Here is a 9,636-nt window from a genome sequence, read left to right as displayed (position 1 = left end):
TGGACGGCCAGAGGAAGTGTGTTCCAGGTCAGCCATAAAACGTGGCATGTTGTGGGCCATGGGGGTGCCCATAGCGATGCCACTCGATCTGGAAATATATATTGTGTCTTAAATTTAAGTTGTGTAGTGGGTAAGCACGAGCTCCAGCAACTAAGATTGTGTGTCTGTGGATCATAGGATACTGTTCCTGACGGTGTAATTCTCCATGTGTGGGATGTTTGTGTATGAGCGCCTTTAACATGGTGGCTAGAAGGTTTTCTGGATCGAACCAAAAGCATTGTAGTTTCCTCAGGAAATCAGTGGGTGTGTGTCACGGAGATAGCTGGGAGTGCTGGTGGCATAGGGTCTGAGTAGAGAGTCCACATATCCAGACAGTCCTTCAGTGAGAGTGCCAATGCCTGAGATGATGGGGCGTTCAGGATTTCCGGGTTTGTGGATCTTGGGTAGTAGATAGAATAACCCTGGTCGGGGCTCTAAGGGTATGTTGATTTGTTCTGGTATTAGTGTAGGGAGTGTCCTGAGTAGATGGTGCAGTTTCTTAGAGTATTCCTCAGTGGGATCTGAGGGAAGTGGCCTGTAAAATCTGGTATTGGAGAGTTGTCTGACGGCCTCCTTTTGATAGTCCAGGGGTAGGCAACCTATGGCACACGTGTCGAAGGCGGCACACAAGCTGATTTTCAGTGGCACTCAGTGCCCAGGGTCCTGGCCACCGGTCCGAGGGGCTCTGCATTTTAATTTAATTTTAAATGAAGCTTAAACATTTTAAGAATCTTATTTACTTTACATACAACAATAGTTTAGTTATATATTATAGACTTATAGAAAGATACCTTCTAAAAACATTAAAATGTATTACTGGCACACAAAACCTTAAATGAGAGTGAATAAATGAAGACTTGGCACACCACTTCTGAAAGGTTGCCGGCCCCTGTGGTAGTCAGACCTGTTCATGATGACAACAGCACCTCCTTTATCAGCCTCTTTGATTATAATGTCAGGGTGGTTTCTGAGACTGTGGATGGCATTGCGTTCTGCACGACTTAGGTTTAGAATAGCATTTCACCACGCTCTATCAGCCGTGATGCTGTTCTATCTGAATCTCTGCCTGAGAAATATTTTCTTAGATAGAGCTCCTGCCTACAGGTTATACCTGTATGAGCAAACAAAAGCATTACACAGATGCTAACACATTATAGGCCTGATTCTTTGTTGCCCTGTGCCATATGGAGTCATTTACACACCAGAGAAAAGTGAGTGTAAAATGCTAAGTCAGAATGACAGCATTTAACACTCATTTTGCACTTGTGTAAATCAGTACAAAGGTGCAGGGCAATAAAGAATCAGTAAGGCTATGTCTACACTACAGTGGCTACAGCAGCACATCTCTGGCGCTACTGTCTTGCAGGCACATCTTACATCAACGGAAGGGATTTTTGCATCGACATAGGTAATCCACCTCTCCGAGAGGCAGTAGCTAGGACAACAGAAGAATTCCCCTGATGATCTAGATCCATCTACAGTTGGGGACTAGCTAATACAGGGCATGAATTTTTTCACAGCCCTGACAATGTCGCTAGGTTGACCTAAGTTTTAGGTGTAGACTAGACCACAGTTTAAGACAGGAAGAATGTAATGAATTGTGTTAGAACTTGGCCAGGGCAAGGGCGCTAGGATTAACTCTTCTCTTCTTACAAAAAGTACTGTGAAATCTTCAAATCACAAATGGTTCAAATCTTATCTTTTACATATGATCCAAATCCAATATATTCAACAACAAAATGTCCTCTAGCATCATGCTGGGGAAATAATGACCAGAGAGATGAGCTCAACCTTTTAAAATCACCTGTACTTAGATGTCCCTTAGAGGTTTCTCATCCAAGTACTGGCCAAGCAAAAACAAATTATCTGAAAATATCATAGCATAATGTTCCAAGCATCAGTACATCTATTTGTTTGAAAATGTGCCTACTGAAAAAGAACAAGAGAAGAAAAATACTAACTCCCCTCCACAAATATGCTTCCGTCAAGGTTCCTTCCCCACTCTGGACTTTAGAGTACAGATGTGGGGACCTGCATGAACACATCTAAGCTTAATTACTAGCTTAGATCTGGTATCACTGCCACCATCCAGAATTTCAGTGTCTAGATCACTCCCTGTCCCCCCAAAACCTTCCCCTCCCTGGGTAGCCTTGAGAGACTCCTTCATCAATTCCCTGATGAGTCCAGATCCAATCCCTTGGATCTTAGAACAAGGAGAAATTAACCATCCCTCCTCCTTTCTCCCACCAATCTCTTGGTGAGTCCATCCCAGTCCCTTGATTAAAACAAGAAAAATAAAGGTATTAGAAAAGGTTTATTAAAAGAAGTATGTTAAGAAAACCTCTGGAGAGATTGCAACCACTACTCTCACAGACAACAGATTTAAAACACAGAAGATGTTCCCCTGGCACAATTAGTTACACATAAAAAAATATTACCCAATATACCCATTTGATCACTCTATTGTGCATAAGACAGGTTACAAAGAACTACATGAACCATTTTCCGTTCTAGAAATTATACTTGATAGGTGGTTCCTTGATCTTTTTCACTCCCGCTGAAACTGAAACTCTAAACAAAGGAAAAACTTCCCTCCTTCCTTTTGAAACATCTTGTTCCCCCATTGGTTCCTCTGGTCAGGTGTTAGCTAGGCTGGGTGAACTTTTTAACCCTTTACAGGTAAAAGAGGCATTAACCCTTAACCATCTCTTTATGATAGCCTCATTTCTAAATGAAAGATTTTATGGAAGTTCCTTTGAGGCATCGGTGGCTCTTTAACCACTACAGCAGGGGTTCTGAAACTTCATTGCACCTCAACCTCCTTCTGACAACAAAAATTACTACATCCCCCCCAGGATGGGGACTGAAGCCTGAGCTTGCCCAACCCCCGCCACCCCCTGCAACGGGAGCAGAGGGGAACAAAGATGGGGCAAGCTAAACCTTGAGCACCACAGCACCGGGTTGGCAGAGGGCAAAGCCAAAGACCAAAGGCTTCAATCCCAGGTGGAGGGGCCTGTAACCTGAGGCTCACCACCCAGGGCTGAAGTCCTCGGGCTTTGGTCTCAGGAGATGGGGCTCAGGTTTCGGCTTCCATTCTAGGCCCCAGCAAATCTAATGCCAACCCTGCCAACCCAATTAAAATGGGGTCACAACCCACTTTGGGGTCCCGACCCACAGTCTCAGAACCACTGCTCTACAGGATCTGCTCCTGGGTAGTACGATTTAAAATGTAGCCCTGGGAAATGAAGGATGCTATCTCAGTATAAGTGGCAACAAGTCATAAAAGATCCTAGAGTGATGACTGTTGGACTGAGAAAACCTGAGAGATTTGTCTGTGCATGGGGTAAGAGAAGAGCATTGATGAGAAGATAAACTAGCTTAACTGAGAGTTACCGGCCTCTTACCAATATGGACTTGCCAGGCATGGCCGAACACTTCAGTATGGTGTGCAGGAAGAGTCTTCATGGTGGCATGAGACTGAAACAGCTGGGATAGATGACCAGAAGCAGAGCTAAGGCAGTGTTCTCTCTGAAACAGGGATAGGAAGGGCTGAGGTGGACAAAAGAAGTGCCAGAGAGGCTGATACACCCTGCAATGGGAGGGAGCATGTTGCTGACAATGGATAGAAATGTGCCCTGTATAAAATGCTGAACATTGCACTAATACACAAGTTTAAACAATTCAATTGTTGGCTTGTCCCACTGCATTTCTGGCTGCAACCCACCTGAAAGTGCTTCCAGAAAAAAATTATAATGCACCCATGTGACTATGTGGGGGTGAGGAGAGTTAAGGGGTAGGTTTTTGAGTCAGAATCCATTATGCTTCACAAGCTTTCGCCTGTGCAGCTCAATCGAAACAGTCAGCCCCTGATGAGCTCACCATTGATTGCAGGGCAGACACTTTCATTGGCTGAGCTGAATGGTGCATCTGTATCTAACTGACAGGAGATGGATACATTCAAGCTGCTGTGAACATTGGTCAACAGACTAGAACAGGGCAAAGCCCGGTTTAAGTGCAATGTGCAGAAACAAGCTGCTTAGCAGATGCTAATTCTCATAGGGACAAGTGGAGGGGTGGCACAGAGTTTGACATCACCACACAGGGATGTTTTTGGTCCTGAGAACAGTGTCATATCGGGGTAGAGGTGTATTTGCATCTGTGGGCCTCATAATTCTGAACCCCTCCTTAAGAGTAGCAGTGGGAAATCAGGGGAATCCTAAGAGTCTTTAATCCTCTTTACAGAAGTAAAGAGCACCTGGGCTTCCAGGACAGAAAATAGGTTTTCTCCTCTGATGTGGATTCCACCTCCCTCCCATGGTAGCTTGGTATATTGTCTCATTATCCTGGAGGTTAAGTTATTTTCTACAGTGTAATCTTTAGGAATGTATAGCATCCATGGAGGCACCTTCTCCCCTTGTATATCAAAAATCCCATGAAAGATTTGGGGATGTGTGACTTGTGAATTGGAGGCGGGAGAGAAACATCTCAGCAGGCTTCTGCAGGAAAGGCTACATGAGGGAAGTGGTATAATCAAGCGACCCTCTGATTCTCAGTTTTATAGAATGGAGAGGAATTGTGTGGGGTGGCTCAAGAGGGTACAAATGAGGAGTGATGGGATAAAATGGTTTTTCCTACCAGAAAGACCTGTTCGGCTGTGGAAGTGCTGAAAACCTCATCATTTGGGCTGCTTTAATCTGAGGGTTTTTCCCAGTCTAATTTTGATTATAGGAGATAATCTCTCACTGGCCAGATGGGAATGGATGAGATAGCCTACTATAATAGAATCTTTCCATCGCTACTGTCTGTAACATGCATATTATACGCAGCCTATAAGCAATATGCCTGGAAATTGCACTAATTAAACATACAGGCTGATTACTGTCTCATTTAGTTCCTGTCTGGGAAGAGGACACAAAGAAGGGATTGTAGGGTCTCAGGGAAGTGCAGAAAGGTCATTCCCATGTCTTAGGATTCTTGCATGCACACTGGAAGTCTGGGGACAGCTGGACTGATGTACCACTCCTTAGTTGCTGGCATTAACTTCACTTTTAGAACTAAAGATGGGATTTCATACATGACAACTGTTTGCAGTAAAATGCTATATCCTCTGGGTAAACAATCACAAGTCAAACTTAGTCATCCACAACGAGAAATTCCCTGTGCTGGTAGGAGGAGGCCCTTTTGTCTCTAAATTGTATGACAGGTGCCTGTGTGAGAATTGTTGGAGAGGAGGAAGGCTGTGTGCACTAAGAGCTTTAGAAGCATGAAAGAGAATTGCAGCCAAAAAACTAGCCTCTCCCAGTACCCTCCACTGGCCTGTAGGCGTTCTTTAGTGGCTGGGCAGAACGAATGAATACAGTGCCTGGAATAAAGGAACATCTGTATAACACTTTTCTAAGGACTTAGCCCAAAACACATACAAGATGACCAGCGTAAACTGTACCACTTTTTGGTGTGGTGAATGATTCATCCAGCTGAACTGCAGGGTCTTTTCAGGTTCAACCATCATCAGCTATTACAGTGGAAATAGGGGTTGTGACACACTATTTAACTGTATTATGAAGTGAGAAGTTGCAGAGCCATGTCATTAACTGGATTCATTACACACTTTTGACCCTCATGCATTCATTCTGCCTACTTATTCACTTCTGCTGGGACTGCTACTAACTAACCTTGCAGACTCCTAAGCAGCTTCAAGCAATGACCATTTCTTTTAAATAGTCCCCCAATAAGTATGCAATGTCTCCCACTATATTACATTGGGACCAGGCCTAGAATGTACACTATTCAATCTTGGACTAGCAGCAGGCTTAAGGTTTGCTATTTCAGGAACTATTCAGGGGTAGAAAAGGAGGCTTATAGCTCTGAAAGCCAGGAATCTCCCCACTTTCCACTGGGCTAAGGAGCTTGTTACTAGCTCTTGCCAGATAGTGGACCTGGCCTATGTGACTTAATGTATAGAAAAGCATTACAGCTCCTTTTTAAGAAGTGGGGTTTTTGTTTTGTTTTTTGATATTTATAAAATATTATTTTTTCCAGATACAACTATACCAAAAATACTTGATTTATCATAATACACAAAGTAAGTAAAGAGAGGTAGGATAAAGGGAGGGGAGAGGAAACAATGTATCTGGCTTGGGGGTCCAAGTTAATCATAGCCCTCTAAAAAGTCAGCCCAAATTGCTTTGAATTTTTTGGGCATCTCCCTTGTGTGGAAAGCCAATCATTCGTTAATTGCAGGGTCAGTCATATCACCGAGCCTGGCATAAATGTTTAGTGGAGATTGACTTTTCTATTTTTGCAGGATTAATTTTTTAGAGACCAAAACTGCACGTTGGAATAATGCCACCTCATTATCAGGTATCCTCCAAGCCTCAGGAATATAGCCAAGAATGAAACTTAAAGGGGAAGGCTCCAACTTAGCATCCAATATCTAAACAGTCCTTTTGACCCACTTCATATCAGAAATTCTTGATAAAGGGGCACTTCTAAAACATATGAGCTAATGTAGCACCAAGGGAGTATATTTCCAACAGCAGCCAGCATTAATCAGGCACATTAACATTAGCCTCTTTAGGGACAAATATATTCAAAGAAAGTGCCGTGGTGATTTTTGTAATCTATATTGATTGAAATTTTCTTCCCACCCCAAAAAAAAAGAGAGAGAGAAAGAACAGAAAGGAAAAATAACAACAACATAGAACCATAGACTATCAGGGTTGGAAGAAGGTCATCTAGTCCAAACCCCTGCTCAAAGCAGGACCAATCCCCAACTAAATCATGCCAGCCAGGGCTTTGTCAAGCCTGACCTTAAAAACCTCTAAGGAAGGAGATTTCACCACCTCCCTAACCCATTCCAGTGCTTCACCACGCTCCTAGTGAAAAAGTTTTTCCTACTATCCAACCTAGACAGCCCCCACTGCAACTTGGTTTGTCATCTGCTACCACTGAGAACAGTCTAGCTCCATCCTCTTTGGAACCCCCCTTAAGGTAGTTGAAAGCAGCTATCAAATCCCCCCTCATTCTTCTCTTCTGCAGACTAAATAATCCCAGTTCTCCCAGCCTCTTCTCATATGTCATGTGTTCCAGCCCTCTAATCATTGTTGTTGCCCTCTGCTGGACTCTTTCCAATTTTTCCACATCCTTCTTGTAGTGCGGGGCCCAAAACTGGACACAGTACTCCAGTTGAGGCCTCACCAATGCTGAATAGAGGGGAATGATCATGTCCCTCGATCTGCTGGCAATGTTCCTACCTTATATGCCAATGCCTGTTATTAGCCTTCTTGACACAAAGGACACAGTGACTCATATCAGCTTCTGTGCACTGTAACCTCGTTCTTTTGCGAGAATGCTGCTAGACTCAGTCCCTAGTTATGTTAGCAGTGCAGGTATCTTCCATCTAAGGCGACTCTGCACTGTCTTGTTGAACCTCAGATTTCTTTTGGCCCAACTCTCTAATTTGTCTAGTCCCTCGTATCCTATTCCCTACCTCACCATCTACCACTCCTCCGAGTTTAGTGTATCTTGCAACTTCTGAGGTACAATCCATACCATCTCCAGATCATTATAAGAATTGAACGGACGACCTTGGCACCCACTTAATAGGCTGCCAACTAGACATGGAGCCTTGATCCTACCCATTGATCCAAAATAGCCAGCTTTCTATCTACCTTATTGTCCCTCCAGACATACCATCTTAACTTGCTGGCGCAATACTACAAGACCGTATCAAAGCTTTGTAATGTCAAGGATAAACACTCCATCTTTCCTTCTCCACAGAGACAGTTACTCATCATAGAAGGCAGTGAGGTTAGTCAGGTATGGCTTGCCCTTGATGAATCCATGCTGCTGTTCCAGAATCAATTTTGAAGCACTTGGAAGAAGTGATCAGGAAGACCTGCCCTATATTTTTCAGGGATTGGTGTAGGCTGACGCCTGTAGTTCTCTGGATCCTCCTCCTTCCCTTTTAAAGATGGCACTACTACTTTCAGGTTGATTCATTCAGTCATCTGGGAGCTCCCTTTGCCATAGTTTCAAAGATAATGCAATGGCTCTGCAATCACATCCGCTACTCTTTAGCGCCTCAGATGCAGCACATCTGGCTCCATGGACTTATGCTCATCCAGTTTCTAATAGCCTGAACCACTTTTTTCCATATCGGCTGGTCACCCCTCCCCCATACTGTGCTGCCAATACAGCAGTCTAGAAGCTGACCTTGTTCGTGAAGACAGAGGCAGAAAAGCATTAAGTATGTAACCTTTCTGCCTCTGAGTTGGAGCAACAGGGCCGGTTCAGTATCCAGGGTTCCGTTTAGTAACACAATACCAAACCAGCTCGAGCCCCCAGTGACCTGGAAAATTTCACACACCCCTAGGTGCCTCAAAAGGCAACGTTCCCTCTCGCAAGCACAGAGTCTTGGTGTAGCAGAAAGGTTATTACATGAAATAAACACAAGCACTAAATTGGAAACACCTCAACTAGAGTTCTGACCAAACCGTGAGCAGACACCCTAGTAAATGGCTGTGTCCTTTTCCCTGGGCTTCTTGAGTCAGAGCAACCAAATCACGCACAGTCCCAAAAGTCCACACAATCCAAAGTCGTCTTCTGGTCAGTGCAGCCCAAAGTTCAAGCTATCTGCAGAGGTCCTCCCCCGAGACCTGGGTGAAAGGGACCTTACGTGGCCGGGGCCAACTGCCCTGCTCCTCGTGGTTTGCTTCTGCCTTCTCCACGAACTGCTCTGCTTTACCGCTCCCTCTGGCTTCTCCAGCGTCCTCACAACTGCTCTGCTCCAGCTAGCTCTCGCTCCACCGCTGGCCCGCTCCACCAGGCTGCCCGTGAGCTGCTTTCCATGTGTCCCCTGCACCTGCTCTCGCTCCACTCGCTCTGTGGGCCGCTCCGCTCTCCCACAGCTACTCCTCTGTAGCCATCGCTGTGCTCCACAGCTGTCGTGATCACTCCAGCCGTCCCCACAAACTGCTCCACTCCGCCAGCTGCTCTGTTCCGCAGTATAGCTTCAGGCTCCCCCACTAGTTAGCACAGTACTCAGTGCTCTCAGCTCAGTAATTTCAGCTCTTTAGTGATTTCAGCTCTTAGTGATCTCAGGACATAGTAGGGGAGCCCCAGTGCTAGTGCACCATTGGCTCAAAGTGAGTTCAGCTCAGTAACCTGTACATAGATTCTTAAGGGAATAAAAAAATCAATTCTGACATTCCACAGTGGAGAGAAGAGGCGTGGAACTGGTGCTTCTGGCTCCACAAGGAGACAGCACCACCAAGTACAGATACCTGTCCCCAGCGTCTCTCAATTCACTGGGTTTTGGAACCCATGTCCCTTGTCTGGCAAGTACCACCCAACTGAGGTTGAGTCATTTCTGTCACACAGCAGTCCCACAGCTCAGCAGCCTGGGATGGGGTAGGCGTGCCTATGCAAATACATTCTCTGAAATTCTTTCCACCAGATGTCAGGGTAGAGCTCATCCTGACTCTGCATACAAGTACATTAGCTTTTTCCACATTCTCTGTCACTAGGTTGCCTCCCCCAATCAGTAAGGGGCCCACACTTTCCCTGACCTTGGAAATAAATAACAAAAAAGGTAAA

Source organism: Chelonoidis abingdonii, chromosome 4, assembly GCF_003597395.2.
Source record: "Chelonoidis abingdonii isolate Lonesome George chromosome 4, CheloAbing_2.0, whole genome shotgun sequence".
Classification (NCBI taxonomy): Eukaryota; Metazoa; Chordata; order Testudines; family Testudinidae; genus Chelonoidis; species Chelonoidis abingdonii.
The sequence above is the reverse complement of the archived record's forward strand: the minus strand, read 5'-3'. Positions refer to the sequence as shown.